Raw genomic sequence first — 16,464 nt, 5'->3', positions numbered from 1 at the left:
TTGGATAAGATCTTCGGATTGTGGTCCATCTTTGTCAGCAGTCGATCTTTGTAAATTGGCCAATTGAACTTGCAAGGCTTGCCAAGCTCTTCATTCTTTGTCCAACTGCATCATAATGAAATCCAACTTTTGTTCCATCGTAGGTTCAGGAAGATCGCCTTCAGCCATTAAATCATACATATTTTGTTCCGTCATCCTGTAAAAATTCAAAAGACCTCACACTCTCAAAATCCAATTAGCGGGATGAGCGTAGCTCAAAGTCGGGTGTACAAGGCTTACAGATTTTTATTTGGCTTTTATGGTCTTTGACTTTTGCGGTTGTGGGGTTTGAAATCTTCGTAAAATCTGCATATGACCTTCTACGTGTGCTGAAACCGGTTCAGCAAGTCTGTGTATGTGAACAGAGTTTTCCAGGGAACAACTTTGCAATTCAGTGCTTTTGCGCAGGAACAGTCCTTATGGGAGTTTTTTGCATAAGTCAGTTTTGACTTCTGGTGACTTGATTGACTTGCAGAATAAGTAAATTTAGACTTGCAGAATTTGAACTTGCAGACTTGGAAAATTTGTATGATTGGAGACTTGATTGACTTAGCTTAAAGCTAAGTCTCAAAAAAGTCGAATTTTAGGGGGGAGGGCTGTTTTTTCAGCTGGCGGAAATCACGCTGAACACATCCTGATGCGCCGATTTTAAAAATGATGGTTAAGTAAGCTTTTTAAGCTTACTATTAAGCTTTTTAAACTATGAAATAAGCTTTGAAGTTTTTGGACTATGGAGTTACTGTTAAACTCTTGAGAAGAAAACGACTTGTAGAAGGAGCTTTCCTTGTGGTCCTCCGCTTCCTCAGGCCATTCCTTCGCAATCAGAGGCTGTAGACAGAGGTTCTTGACCGCTAGAAATCCACCCCTATCGACTATTCACGATGAGACTGACCGTAGAGCTCGTTCGTTCCAGGAGCTCCGCCTTCGCACAAGATGGGTAGCGATTGGAAGCTCTCGATCTTAGCTTCGCTCTGATACCACTGGTGCACAGATTGGATGTTGTATGCTCGTGTAGTGAATGCTGGAAGGTCCCCAAGAACAAAAGAACTCTCTTTTTACACAAAAATCAAGGTAGAAAGCATGCATGATATGAACAAGAGACCAATTGGGTGCAATCTCCCCCCATGCCTTGTGTGAGCGCTCCACAAAGCATGTATTTTATGTATTAATCATCTTCAAGCTCAAATAATAGTCAAATTACAAAATAGCATGCTTTTGGCTTTTGAGTTTGCTTTAGCACAAAATAGAAATAAAGCTAATGGGCAGGCGCCCAAAGAGTCACGCATACCCAATACAATGTCCAAATACAAATATCATAATCGTGCGCCCATGCGCATACAGAATAATAAATAAATATCCAAGGCCTTAATAAATAGGTGCGACAAAATATAGACACCATGCCTAAGGTATGCGCCCATCAAAATATAAGTGATAACTCGAATACACGCTATCCTCCAATGCTTTCCTCCGCCACTGCTGCTATCTCTACACATCAACTGAAGCATTTACAATCATTAGTAAAATAATACAATTAAACCGATAAAAGTGAATAGCTAGCAGTCTTCAGCTATATAAATAAATCAACTGGTTAGAAATCAATCCTAACCTTAATTTATCATGAGTGCGCACTCTAAACTCATAAACGTTTATTAATTTAATATGTATTCTGCGGAATCATCCGCTATGGAATCACCCATGTACACACTACATTAATGAAACGCCCGAAAAGGATAGGCGTCCCCATCGACTTCTCGCACAAAATCCACTTTGTGTATGAGCCCTGGTTAACAAAGTTTACGGAATCCACCGTAAATCCTCACGGAATCCACCGTGAAATATGCCTCGTGGCATCAATTTTGCATCTATATTTCCATTTGTACTATTGGATAGGTTGTTGAGGCAAGAGGAAAACTTATGTAGTGTGAATGTCCTTACATAAAGTATTTCTCTCTTTTCTCTAGGAGACCTCCATATAAGGCTCACCATGATTCACATTATTTGCAAATAAGAAAAATGTACCTTAGTAGACAATATACCACACTTTTGGATTACATATTATATTTACCTTGCAACCATTGCACTTGAACAAATAAGTAGCAAGGATATTTAGGTCCTCATTTGTTAGGTTCATTTGCAATTGATATAAAGAGACATTTACCCTTACGCTGAGCATTGTTGAGAGCTCATCCTCCAAGAAAACCTCTAACATCATCAGAGGATTATTAGCGTCATCTTGTAAGTCTTGATCAATTGCCATGATCATTCCATTTACATAATGCCTTCTCATGTAATATAAAGTTAGATTTTTCTTGATGCAATCATATATTTGCAAAAAGTAGGTTTCCATTTCACTTTGGACATAATTCCACACACTTCTTTTATATCGTAGCTTTAACCTAAAAAGTACATACATTTCTCTGATTTGCATATGAACATTAATGTTGTTTTTCAAACTTCCTCATCATAAAAAAATCCATAAAGACATGTAATGGTATGAAGTTTGTGATCCTTACCTAGTTACATTAGGCTGTAAATATCTTTGAATATCTACATAGATCTTTAATCTATAAGATTCACATGTTTTCACTTCTATGATTGACCACTCTGCACTTTCCAAAGCTGGGAGTGGAAGAGGGTTGAGAGATCCAAATCTTGTTATGCTTAATGGTGCATTGTAAAATTTGTCATTAAGAAAACCCATCCTTGGCTAATGACCTGTTAGAGGTTTCTTTGTACAACTGCTCGCCAATAGAGCCGTTGTCGTGATGTTGCACGTCTACCACTACAAACTTGAGGGCAGAGTTTTCTGCCAAAATTTTGTACTTTTAAGTCAACGTCATTATGAGTTTATTTTCTGTTATATGTAACTTTTGTGTTTGCATTTGCACGACGCACGAGCACATGTAGTTAGGCTAGGCACAAATTCTTCAATGCATTCATAATTTTTTGTGTGAAGCATTGCTCGACTGATTGCATAGCATGGAATCTAATTTGCAAACTACACAAGTGATTGGACACGAAGTTCTTTTCAAAAGCATGTTCTTGATAGGGCACAATACATGAAAAATGGATTCACATGAATATTTCTATTGATCCTCCGCTTGGACATTTCTTATGTAACTTATAAACTAGATGTTGCTAAGTGTAGATAATATGTCAATATTTTGCAGTCTACAAAAGCTAAAAGTTATCCGTTCATATGATGGACATCTGACACTTGCATTTGTTATGAAGAAGAAGGAGACTTCCTGTGCTTTGGGACTACTCTATTATGGGGTCATGTTTTAAGGCTCAAGATGGCCATACAAATTGGAGAGCTATTGAAAATGCACTCAAGCTAGAATTGCTATTTCAATGGCAAAGCATACTTTTTGATGATGCACATTCCCTTGAGACTCAACTAGTATATGGTGATGATTTTGACTATGGACAAGATGAAATTTTCAATTAAGACATTGAGGAAGCAATCGCAACAGCAATGGAATCCTTAAAGATCCTAATTAACATAAAAGGAGTTGAAATGTTAAGCTGATATTTGTTGCCAAAGATGTGGAAGCACAGAATACTATTGGTAGGGTCGTGCCCTCTAATGCATGTATTGAAGCGACAAAGGGATAACTCTTTTATCCTAAAGAGCACCATGTCCATGTATATCTTGATGGTTGTTAGTTGGAGATTCCTCTATTTAGCAACTGTTAAGGGATGTAATTTGAGGGTTTTCTGCCCTACGATCATCATCTCCATTGTCAGAAGGCCACCTTGCATTTGAATTTAGTGTTTTTTCTCTATTATGATATGTTGTCATCATCTATCAATCAGATTTCTATCCTATTTGTAATTTACAAACACTAAAGTCACCATGTCGTCGTCCTCGTCTACTGCACCTTAGCCCTCTCAAGAAGCCCGTGAACGCATGATAAATAGTCCTCAAAATGGCCTAGCGGCACTATGATGAAAACTTTGAAGTCATTCAAAGATGCTTTTTGGAAACGATTTGATTGATGGCCCTCAATACAAAAGGCAGTAAAACATCATCATTGACATTAAACGACTTAAAGCGAGGCGTGGGAGAAGTAGCGGAATGAATAACAAAAGTTCTTTTTGTAAAAGCCAAGATAAAACAACGAGGAGGAAGCGCCGGAGACGAACGAAGAAAAGCAATAATGACGACGGCTGATGGTGAAGCTGGAAGAGTCGGCAATTGCTACTACTGGAACAGAGGAGAATAAGGGACTTTGGAGAGCTTGGAATGAAGATAAAGACGAGGCAGCAGAAATAGTTTTGAAGATGAAGCCGACGACATCTGCGAAAACACACAACAGAAGAAGGATCGAACCGAAGGAAAATCAGACGTTCTGTGTCTCCCATAATTCTCTCTCTTTCTTTCTCTCTGAAAGTCTTCTTGAACTGGAGCCTTTCATGGAATGTTTTACTATTCTCATGCTGTTATCGTGGATCTCTTCACTTAAAAAATTGCCACAACCTTTATGCGATGAACTGAAGGGAGAGAATACGTAGACGTCAAAGGCTGAAGAAGGAGGAGAAGAAGACAACGACAGAGCTATCAAGGATGCATCAGAAGATGAGAAGATGAAGACCGTGACAAAGTTGCTGTAGAAGGGCGAGAGGCTGTCTCTATGTGAGGACGAAGAAGAGGCTCAAGTACTGAGGCGGGAACGAGCTTACGGTGGAACACAAAGACAAGAGGTGGCGAACAAAGGTGTTGAATGAAAAAGGTGATCAACATCAGCATGTGCGATTTGCATTATGGGTGATCGATGGCATCTACAACAAATCACGAAGGAAACTACCTTAATGTTAAATGAGAACTTTGTGAAGAAGCAGAGATAGAAGGGATGTGAGCTGTCAAGAAAAGGATTAGTTGCTGTTCGAGAAGGAAAATTTGGAGAAAGCTAGTATTCTATCATCATGGAAAATTGGTGCCGTGGAAGAATATCAATTATGATTTCCATGAACTGTAGCTGATCATTAGTCTGGTGTACTATAAAAAAGATAACATATCTGTTCTTCTTCCTCAGATGGCAACATCTAGAACAGACTTGCAATATGTACTTGATCACCAGAGAGGCTGATTAACTCTTTATGACCTTAATTCCTTCTCCAAATATAACTACTTTGCTTTCCATTCTTATTCCTATGCTTATTAGACGTTCCATCACCCTAATTACCCGATTTCCATGTTTGGTTATGGCAAATTATTCTCTCATGTAAGAAAGAAATTTTAATTATCTTTTAAGAAAGTTAATGGCAAAAAGCAACTTGCAAGAAGGGAAAGTGATCTTTCTACCTTCAACTTGCTCCTAATCATTATCAACAACAATTGAACATTTTTTAATCTATGGTCTTCAACATGTACAACAAATAGACATCCATGGATTTATCTTGAGTTCTCTCCATCTCACTTAGCATCCCTGTGGGGAGTGACTTTACGAACCCCCTGCACAAATTCTGTGTGACACCGTGAGTGGCATCAAAGATTCCAAGTATGCTTAGGTTTCCAGTCTTCAAGGTTTGTTGGATATATATCTACAACCCTAAACAAACTTTAGTGAATTCTTGAAACATAAAAACTCGGTTTCAAGCCTATTGAAATTTTTTAGACTTACGATTTGGTCTATGGCATGGCACATACATTTTCAAAATCTTCCTTTGCATTTGCATATGTGAGTAAGGATGCCAAATTATATGATATCAGTAAAATAAGTTTATAGACATTAATTATTGTTGATTGTACCCTCAAAAAATACATGTTTTAAATCTTCAAGTTTAAGACTACTAGTGGTCCTTAGCCTCCTTTCTAGAGATAGATTTTGTGCATAAGAAATAGTACACTAAGAATGATAGTATGCAATACTTACTACTTCAAATTGTAAAGCTACTATTTCAAATAGTAGACATTATTGTTTCTAGACTCTAAATTTGTAGATGGTTTCTCTTCTTTCACCTTCTTTTGAGGTGTACCATCTACAAGCAAGTGATAATATATTAAACATTGATTAGCCTCCAACAATTATATTGATCACTACAATAGAAACGAGGCATAGACACGCATGTTAGACGCGCAAAGTTGGGCGCGTCTATCAGAGCGTCTATAAGTGCATGTAAACGTGCGTGTAAATAGACGCGAATTTTGTGTCTATATATCCGCGCAAATAGACGCTAATATAGATGCGCCAGCAGACACACAATTATTTAACCACCTAAAATTAGCAATTCACATAATTAAAAAACCAAAGTTAATAATTATTTAACCACTTGAAATTGATTCTTGAGCATGCACATGTGCGCATGATAAAAACCATAGAACTAAGAATACACATTGAATCATTGAATTAAAAAAATAGAGTTAATAATTACTTTTTCATTGCTCTCTAATGAATGGCAGTTCCTCTAATTGACAAGCGTGATATAAGTAATTAGCGGTAAGCGGCAAAAACCTTACAATTAGTAGCAAGCATTGCAAAATGTATCTCGTAATTTCTCTATGTACTTGAAGATGATAAAAGATACTTCCTTTTTATTATGTAATATTCAATTTAGCTTTAAAATTGACTATTGATTCTTGAGTATGCACGTGTGCGCATGATAAAAATCATAGAATTAGGAATACACATTGAATCAATAAGTAAATTAAGTATGTTACAGTGAATGATCCATCTCATCTTCAATGAGATCAGCCCTTGCTAAACTATCTACTTCTAGGTCCATGTTACCAAGAGGTAACGAAACAAATAAGTCTATCCCACTATCAGATGTGTTGCTATATTGCTCAATAATTTCATCAATATCATCGACAATCACAGTATTGTCTTCTTCTGCATTTCCTTGAACATCCTCCTGAGGTTCATCTTGTACTATATCACGCATATAATCCATTATGGTGTCATCATGCACATCATCATTAATTTTTGGATTGTCATCTGCTATTTCCATGTCGGTAATATTACCATATATTGGTTTTGAACGATTAGATATAGGGATGACATACCACCATCGGTTATTATTTACCATTGGATGATACACAACCTGTATTTGAAAAACAAAAGCAAAAAACTTAAGTACTTATTATATTGTGTATATGTATCACATGTATACATATAAAAAAATTAGTCTTTGCATATATACCTGCTCGCATTGTTGAGATAGTACTAATGTGTCATTCTTGTTTTGGTGAAATTTTGTAGAGTCAATGATTACAAAACCACTTGGATGACGTCTGAAGTGCAATGCTCACCATTTTTTACCACTTCTTTAAACCACTTCACATCCAGTACATATATAAAGAATCGTCTGAAGTCAAGCTTCAGAATATCTTGGATCAAGCCACAATGACCTTCCATGGTACCATTGGCATCCTCGAAGTGAGCAAGGACACCACAATCTTGGGTATTTCTCTTTTCATCTATACGTTGAGCTCGAAGATGTTTACCCTCACACCAAAGTGCATTGAATAATGTGCACTAGTAGTAAAAGATAAAAGATCAAAAATGTCAATTATTTATATAAAATTAAACTTATAGAAACAAATTAATTGATAGTATGTCTCACCTTTGATAAGCAATCTCGTGCGTATTCCCACTCTTCTTGAGATATATTAATTTCCTCCTCTTTTTCCATTCTCTCCATTTACTCATGTAACGAATCTATATTAATATGACGTGGGAGCGCATTTAGATGATCTGGAAAAGAGACATTACGTCTATATCTAGTGCAAAATTCTTGTATTTCGCTTTTTCTTCTTGCCCTTGCTTCATTATATAGTGTCACCCATTTGCCATAGAGTTATATAGAGTTATATACATGTACCTGAACACTCTCCGTATCCTGGAAAGTCGTGCATGGTCCACAACAACATGGCCTTCAATGTGAAATCTCTAGAGGATGCAGATGCACTTGTATCTTGCACCTCAATACCTTCCCATAACATTTCTAACTCTTCAATCAAAGGCTCTAAGTAAATATCCGTGTTTCTTACCTTGTGCTTTCCAGGAATCAGAAGGGACAACATCACATGTCCCTTTTTAATTGCCATGGATGGAGGAATATTATAGTTCACCAATACCACTGTGGCCATACAATGTATGATGTGCTTTTGATGCCAAATGGATTGATTCCATCCATACCTAAACTAAATCTCAAATTTCTTGGCTCTTCTTTGAAAACGGGCCACAAATTATCTATATGTTGCCATGCCGGTGTGTCTGCAGGGATCCTCCATTTTTCATCACTTGAACGATGACTAGCATGCCATGACATGAGCTTTCCAATAGACTTACACTTGAACATAAGTTTTATATGTGGAACAATCGGAAAATATCGCAAAACTTATAAGGCACATCCATTGACTTCATCTCCACTTCATATCTTGATTCGCCACAAACAGGACACTCTCGTGCGAACTCATGAATCCCATGAAATAAGACACAATCATTGACACATGCATGGATCTTGACATAATCGAGGCCTCCCAGAGATGTCAAGTAATGTCTTGCTTGCTCTCTCTTTGTTGGCAATTTGTTTCCTTTTGGAAGTATTTGTGATAATAACCTACATATATTTTTAAAAGTGAGTTAAAAAAACCACCAACATATATTTCTATCTGATTTCAAAATAGAACAATTAATATTATGATTCATAAGCCAAACTGAATTGATACCTACTTCAATAACGCATCCAAACTGACATTACTGCATCCATAAATTGTTTGCAAGTTAAGTATCTCGAGGGACGCACGAAGAACATAGTACGTACAACCTTCATACAATAGAGTAGATGATGCTACATATAGTGGATCATCTGGCTTCATAGAGTGACCTTCTCCCTGAACTGGTTGCGAAAATAGATGGTGTACCATGTTGTCCAAAATCTCATCCTCTACGACTTGATGGGGCATTTCATGAGGGCTACTAGCATGGTCGTCAGTCTCTACTCTTCTTGAAGACTCTCCCTCCTCGCGTCGACGTTTTGCAGCCTCTCGACACCCGGGAGGGAGCATCTGAGGATGTGGCACCGCATCCTGCTCAATCACAAAAGGGAGTTTCATGTATGTTGATATATAATTTCCGTAACATAGACATGCAATCTTAGTGGTTAAAAAAAACAATGAATACCGGTGATTTTTATTGGTCCCATTCTCCATACAAGCTGAGGTGTGACATTGCAATTCGACGTGCTCCAAAAATACACCCTCGACAACGATCACACATACATTTAATTTTTCGTCGTAGCTATGCATCTCGATTATGAAGACGCAATGTTTCATCCTCACTTGAGGATGTGCTCATTGACTCACCAACTTGCATCGCACTAGGTGATGATGACGTCGACATGATTAAACCTAATTCATGACAACATCAAAATATTTGTCATTCATATGTTTACATAAGATCTCAATTTTAAATACATAAAAATCATCATAAATACATTAAAACTTATGATAACAATTCACTATCAAAACTTATCTTAAAAACAAAAAATTATGATAAAGCCCAAATGCGCGTCTATATCCGCGTTTAACTACGCATCTATATTGGCGTCTATTTTTGCGTCTATATTCGCATCTATACTCGCGTCTATCTGAATAATAGACGCACATATACACGTGAAAATAGACACATACGTCAAAATTCAAACCATACTTAAATCATTTCTTTTCAAACTGCGCCTTTTCTTTCCTGCGTTTTTTGCAGTTCTAAAGCTTGAGTTTAGCCCACATGTAGTCTCTTCATGCCTCACCTCCTCATGACTCACCTCTTCTGTCATTTCAAACACACAAGAAGGGAAAAAGGAAAGCCAAGGAGAGGAAGAAAGAGAGAACAAGAAAGAGGAGAACAAGAAGAAGAAGAAGCAAGCAAGCATCAAGGGAGGGTAACTTACCAAGGAGAGGAAGAAGGAGAAGGAAGAAGTGCCACCACCCGCCACACCAAACACCCAACGTGATTCTCTCTCTCTCTCTCTCTCTCTCTCTCTCTCTCTCTCTCTCTCTCTCTCTGTGTTTCTCTCTTCCTCTCTCTGCTCTGTCTGTGTATTTAGGATTTGTGATTCCACTATGTATTGCATTTTGTAAATCATCAATGGCGGTGGTCGACCTAAAATCGGCCGACCGAGCGCGTCTGATAGCGCGTCTACATCTCAGTGTAGACGCAGACATAGATGCGAAAAATGTTTCCTCTCAGAGCGTCTGAGGGCGCGTCTTAGACCGCGTGTGCTGGTGCGTGTGCTCTGCAGTGTACACGCAATGATACACGCATTGCACAAAAGGTTGACCTGCAGTCTACACGCGATTATACACGTGCATTGATCTGGGATGCACGTCTGACAATGCGTCTGTGCTGCATCTTAGATGCGTAGATAGAGGTGCTAGACAGAAGGTTCACTTTGGAGCGCGTTTGAGGGCACATCTAACCTACAATGTAGACGCGGGGATACACGCACCAGGTCTCCCAATTCTGATAGTAAACAATATATTTTTGCAATGATGAATGTGACCAATCCCATGTTTGTGTTTATTAGTTTTCTTGTAAGAGAAGCATTAGCACTTAAGTGTTATGCTCAATGTCTGAAGAAAGCTCTTTGAAAATGTAGGTAATATATGATTTTTTGCATGCAAATACATTTGTCTTTTTCATGTGTTTTTTTTGCAGATTTCGTATCCTGGTTCATCTAGCAAGGACCCAGATGTGGATCGCATGAATGATACATTCGCCTCCTTTGGCAGGGGGGTCAATGCATTTTTTGGAGGTTTTCCTAGTAGGGAAGACTTCATGGGAGAGATGACCAGACACCTTGGCTGCTCTCCCACAGTAGACGAGTTGTTCAGTGTCATGTTTGGGACGCCTCTGGCGTCTTTTCTTGGCACTACTTCCCAGACTCCACATGCAGGTACTCCACATACAGGTACTCCATATGCAGGTACTCCAGGTGCTCCACATGCGTCGGCTGAAGCACAAGCATATGCAGAAGTAGGTGCATCTGCAGAAGCTCGTGCTTCCAGCGAGGCAGAGGGTAGTCGACAGAGAGGGAGGAGGGAGAGTCGAGGGGGAGGATGAGGCTTGTGTGGGGGCTGCCTAGGAGGTGGCGAGCAATCACCCTCACCAATAGATCACGTAGAGGAGGTTGTATGCCAGTACTATAGAGTTACAGATGCTAGTGGCATCTTTCATGATGATGAGGGAAGGGATATAATGGCGTACATGAGGAGTGTCGTGCATGCGACGTATAAAGATTGTTTCATTGCCTTCAAAAATCAGAAAAGCGGCTTGTGGCAGGAGGTGTTGAGTGCAGTCCATAGGAGGTACCCAAATCCTGAGGGTCAGTGATTCTCGGATGATTGGGAACGTACAAAAGTGAGGGATATGCTTCACAACAAAAGATCCCACCTCATGACACAGGCCAGGGACTCAATGCGGAGGCTGGAGGAGGGGCGTGGAGCCTATAGCCAACCACCTATGTGCCACCGCATAGAGTGGAAGAAAGCCAAGAAGAAAGCAACTGAGAAAGTGAAGAGTCGCCAGTATGCAGAGGCGCGATGGATCCAAATGGAAACAATGGTATCGTCGCAGTACGGATCGGACAGTAGAGAGTCATGGGAGGCAGAGTTTGTAAGTATATTTTGATTTCTAGTTTTTTTTAAATTTATATCTCTTTCAATTCTTTATATATTTTAGTCTAATATATTGTGACTCATAATTGTTTGTATATCTCTAAATGTTTTGCAGGCTACCATCGTTGGTAGGACACCTACTCCTAGAGAGGTAGGTTACCATCGAGGCCATAACCGCGCAGCGAAATGGCTTCACTTTTATGAGGAGAGTCTCATCACTGAGGACCAATACAACCAGGCCATGAGAATTCGACAGCCAGAGGAGGTATGTTTTTCTTACTTTCCTATTAAAAGTATAGCTAATTATAACTTTTTCTCCACCTTGTCTATGTAAGCAACCCTGATCTTTTGTGTATGTAGGCGAACCCAGATATGGAGCATAACGAGGAGGGGGATAGCGACGCTAGTAGCCATGGTGGTACTAGCGAAGATGTTTCCTCTTCAGATTCGTAGAGGAGCACCATACCTCCTCATGAGGCCTTCTTTTCTTGTATATGTATGATATCTCTTTGAGCCTACTGTTTGCGGCCATGCTTTAGGTCGCAAGCACTTAAACTTTCCTTGTGAATGCTTTTGATATATAATGAATACATGGACTTTTATTTTCAATTCTCGTGCCCGTAAGATACATTGTCTTTTTCCCAAATACACAATCTGATGTATGGGAGGGGAAAAAAAAAAACCAGAGAGCATGCAACCACATGCTCTCTAGTTTTTTTTTTTCCAGTTCTATTTTGCGCGTCTATCAGTGCGTCTAAATTGCTAATAATTCGCGTTTATACGTGCGTCTATAATGCAGACTACACATGCTTTATAATTAAAATTCAAAAAAGAAATTAAATATTTTTTTTAAAAAAGGTTTTTTTTGTTTTTTGTTTGCGTCTATCAGTGCTTGTAAAAGCGCGTCTACCAGCGTGTCTATATGCGCGTGTATATGTGCGTCTATTGCGCGTCTATTTGTGCGTGTAAATTCGTTGATACATGCGATTATAGACGTGAAATGGTAGATGCGCAAATAGATGGGCAGATAGACGTGCTCGTAAGAATTTCTCTATATTCAAAAATCGTGTCTAAATGTGCATTTATGAGGCCTTTTTGTTGTAGTGGATAAGACACTACCATAGTCCTAATATTTTGGTAGACCCAAGTAGCACTCATAGCAACAAGTAAAGTGGACGTGGCTATTGGTATAATTATTGGCTACCAATACAACAAGTGACCATAACTTATATTGGTAGCTTCCATTTACACTAGTATATGCTAGGTGTATAGATTTCTAGTAGTATAGTAGAGACTACTAGTTGTACCGGTTGTAAATACCAAGTGTAATGACAATATAACAAGTACATACCACGTAGCTACCCCTTCTATTGCCAACTATGAGTATACTTGTACTTATTTCTATCAAATGTACAACTCATAGCTACTAGTATATGTGTACTTGTTGCTATTAATTGTATGATAATGGATAGCGACCAAGCATGGGCACCAGTTGTACTCACAACTACTATTTACTTGTAGTAGTTACTATCAATTATATGATAATAAGTAGTTACAATGTCAAGCGCTTTCCCATAAAATGGAAACCCCTAGAAAAACATTAGATAGGTAGGATTTTTAGCTTAGTTGTTTGTGTAATTATTTGTTTTATTGTTTTGTAGTTGGCTTTTTTTGGATTTGTCTAGATCAATAATTATTTTTGTCATTATATTTGGACTTTTTTAGCATGAAAACTTGATAGCCTTGGTCGAGATTGTTGGAGTTGTCTTGACAAATTGGAGTAGGACTTTGATGGTAGCAACCCTACATCTAGGAACATGTATGTTTTCTTGCTGATACTCTTGCACATCACAAAGATTATGGATTCATGAGCACTACACATAGCACTTGTCCAATGCATTGCACTCGGGGGGTTGTCTCCTGATTTTATCAATTACTTCCATGCCAAGGGTTGGGTTGATGCATGTTTTTCACCATTATTGAGCACTAGCATGGCATGATGCCTGCTCTAGCTATATGTAGTAAATCTTAGGTGCACGCATACTTGAGAGAGCACTTTCATTGTGCACACACAGTTCTTTGCATGCACAAGAGTTGGGGTATTCATCACCTAAATAAGAACTTCATGATGAGTGGAAAAGGTGGCACACTGAGTTTTGAGTGTCGTGCAGGACACCTATAGTCAAGAGATGGGTTGTTTTACCTAGTCAACATCATGAGGCCCACTATTTCCTTGAGAGAATGTAAGATTTTAGGAGGATGGAGTGGAGTACAACATTTCTTCTTTGCTGGGTGATGAGAGCTGAGATTAAGGATCATAATTAAACCAATGAAATGTGTTTTCATCTTGTATAATACATGGGCACTTGTATATAGGCTAGGCACTATATATTTTAGTGCATCTATCTTGTCATGTATGGCATTGTTTGTATGATAGCATGGCAAAAATTCAAACTTTGCATTTCTTTCAAATCATGTGTGATTGAACATGAAGTTCAATCTTCAATAGCATATTTTTTAGGACACATTGCATGGAATCAAAGGCAAATACATTGGAAAATCATTCCTTTTTTAAAGTCATGAGAGAATGCTTTGTTTGGGTTTGAAAGTATAAGGTGGCCAAGGAAGCTTTGTAAAAGGCCATTTTCTTGTGTGCAAACTATGTTAATGATTTAGGCTTGCCTTGCATGCCTTTAGGAAGTTGACAGGGTGACGAGAGATTTTGAGGATTCCTAGCCTGTGATTCAAGAATTAATTGCAGCATCTCAACATGATTTCAAGCATGGCTTGAGACTAATGATAGCATTGCACTTGTTGGTGTTGTGTAGTAGGCAGCATGTAATAGCCTGAAAACTAGGTTTTTTTTTGTATTTATGGAGGGGTTGAGCATTCTATAATAAAAATGATGTCAACTAGGGCTAGAAGAGGGAAATCTTCAAGAGGGCTAATCCATGTCATCCGACATTCATAAGGTGAATGAAAATTGTAAAATGGCATGGCAATGATTTTAGAGAGCCAAAAGCTTTGTGATCATTATTCTCAGGATCATGCATCATAGGGAGCTGCAAAGTATAAAGGTTAAAAAATTCCACGTGGAGTTTGATTCATTGAAGAACCTGCAATTAGGAACTACACGTGAAAAGCGGGTATTGTAGCAACCCGATTTTGCTCAAGAACTGCATGTTTTTGGCAACTCTAGAGAGACTCGATTTGCCACAAATCGGCTGACTATAGCGAGTGTGGATATATATCAGCACGGGCCCCACAGATTTTGACAGGTTCAGCCCATACCAAGTAATTATGGGTCCCACACATTAAAAAGCCCCCTAAAATGAGGTTTGGTCTCTCCTCGAGAGACTCCCCAGGTTTCGAACCTTGCACCCTGTCAGTCAGAGGCATACGCTTAGAACCATGCACCCACGTGAGAGGATGATGACAGACTTGCATCATGTAAATTATTTATTCAAATAAATATAAAAAATTAAGCGATCGGCAAGTCACCAAGAGAGAGCCGACACGTTCGCAAAAATCCAGGGCCCATAATGATATTTATCTTCGCCCACCGACTACAACAGCAAGGTAATTGGCCGACGGAGGGAAAATCCTAGCTACAATGGTGATGTTAGCTGCCTCTTATGGTAATAGATTGGCAAGACATCATCATCGAGAAGGGGAGCTCGATCTCTCTTTGGAGCGCATGTATGATCATGAAGTGGGAGATAGAGATCAGAAGCTAATGTCGTCGTGCGGGATGGAATTGCAGCTTGTCTAATCGAGGCAATTGGCTTCTTTTCCTGAAAGGTGGTCATCAAAAGAAGCTTCATCATCTGTTACAGACTATATATGATTTTGGAAGAGCAATGTTGTCCTATCTCACACGTAATGATTGAAGTCCGTCAATAATGGAGATTTTTGAGAGGTGGCGGCCTCATACGTGTGAGTATGCTGTATATGAAAGGTGGCAGCACGATATTTTTACAAAAACCCATTAAGGATTTTTACCAAAAGCATCTTTTAAAAAGTAATAACTCTTTTCATGAGGTCGAAACACAAAAAGAAAAGCCTCCTGGCTTAACATAATGAGAAGCAATTAAGCTTTTCGTGTTTGAAAAGAAATACATGTATAAAGGAGAGAGTTAGGAAGAGATAGGGGGACTTCTCTTGTAATTATTTTCTAGCTTTGATGAGGAGAGGAGGGTCGCTGTGCGTTTGGAGCAATTTGTGTAGACTTTACAAGCTTATTGCATAGGTATGAAGAAATGACTTTTGCTATACCTTTTGAGGTTGTGGATGCCTACATTTTTGTGAGATTTTTCTATGTGTTTGTGGTCATTAGAAGCAATTGTGTTGGCTTCCTATTTTGAATGTGCTCGTGTTTTGGTTGTAATTTATCAAAATATCTCGTTAAGTGTAGTATTTAGAAAAAGTCAATCATTTATTAGCACTCCTTGTCGTCTCGATTTTGGGTTGTGTGAGAGGGTTACCTTTGCACACTGCTCGCAAAACAACAGGTTGTACTCACAACTTTAATTACACTTGTACTTGTTTCTATCAATTGAACTATAACTCAAAGCTACTAATATAACTACTAATATGAGTGCCTACTAGTTGTAGCTCATTTTAGTATAACCACCTCATAGATACCAGTATAAAGAAGAGGTGCCAGTTGTAGGCCATTCAATATAACTACCAGTATAACTAGTAGCTAGCAGGTAGCTACTAGTTGTATTAATATCTACTTGTATATTGCTTGTATGAATTGTATTATAATTAATAGTGGCTACTTGGTAGCTATCACTAAA

The sequence above is a fragment of the Lygodium microphyllum genome, chromosome 21, assembly GCF_053477565.2.
Source record: "Lygodium microphyllum isolate KBCC chromosome 21, Lygodium_microphyllum_v1.1.10, whole genome shotgun sequence".
Taxonomy (NCBI): Eukaryota; Viridiplantae; Streptophyta; class Polypodiopsida; order Schizaeales; family Lygodiaceae; genus Lygodium; species Lygodium microphyllum.
Note: the sequence above shows the minus strand (reverse complement) of the source record.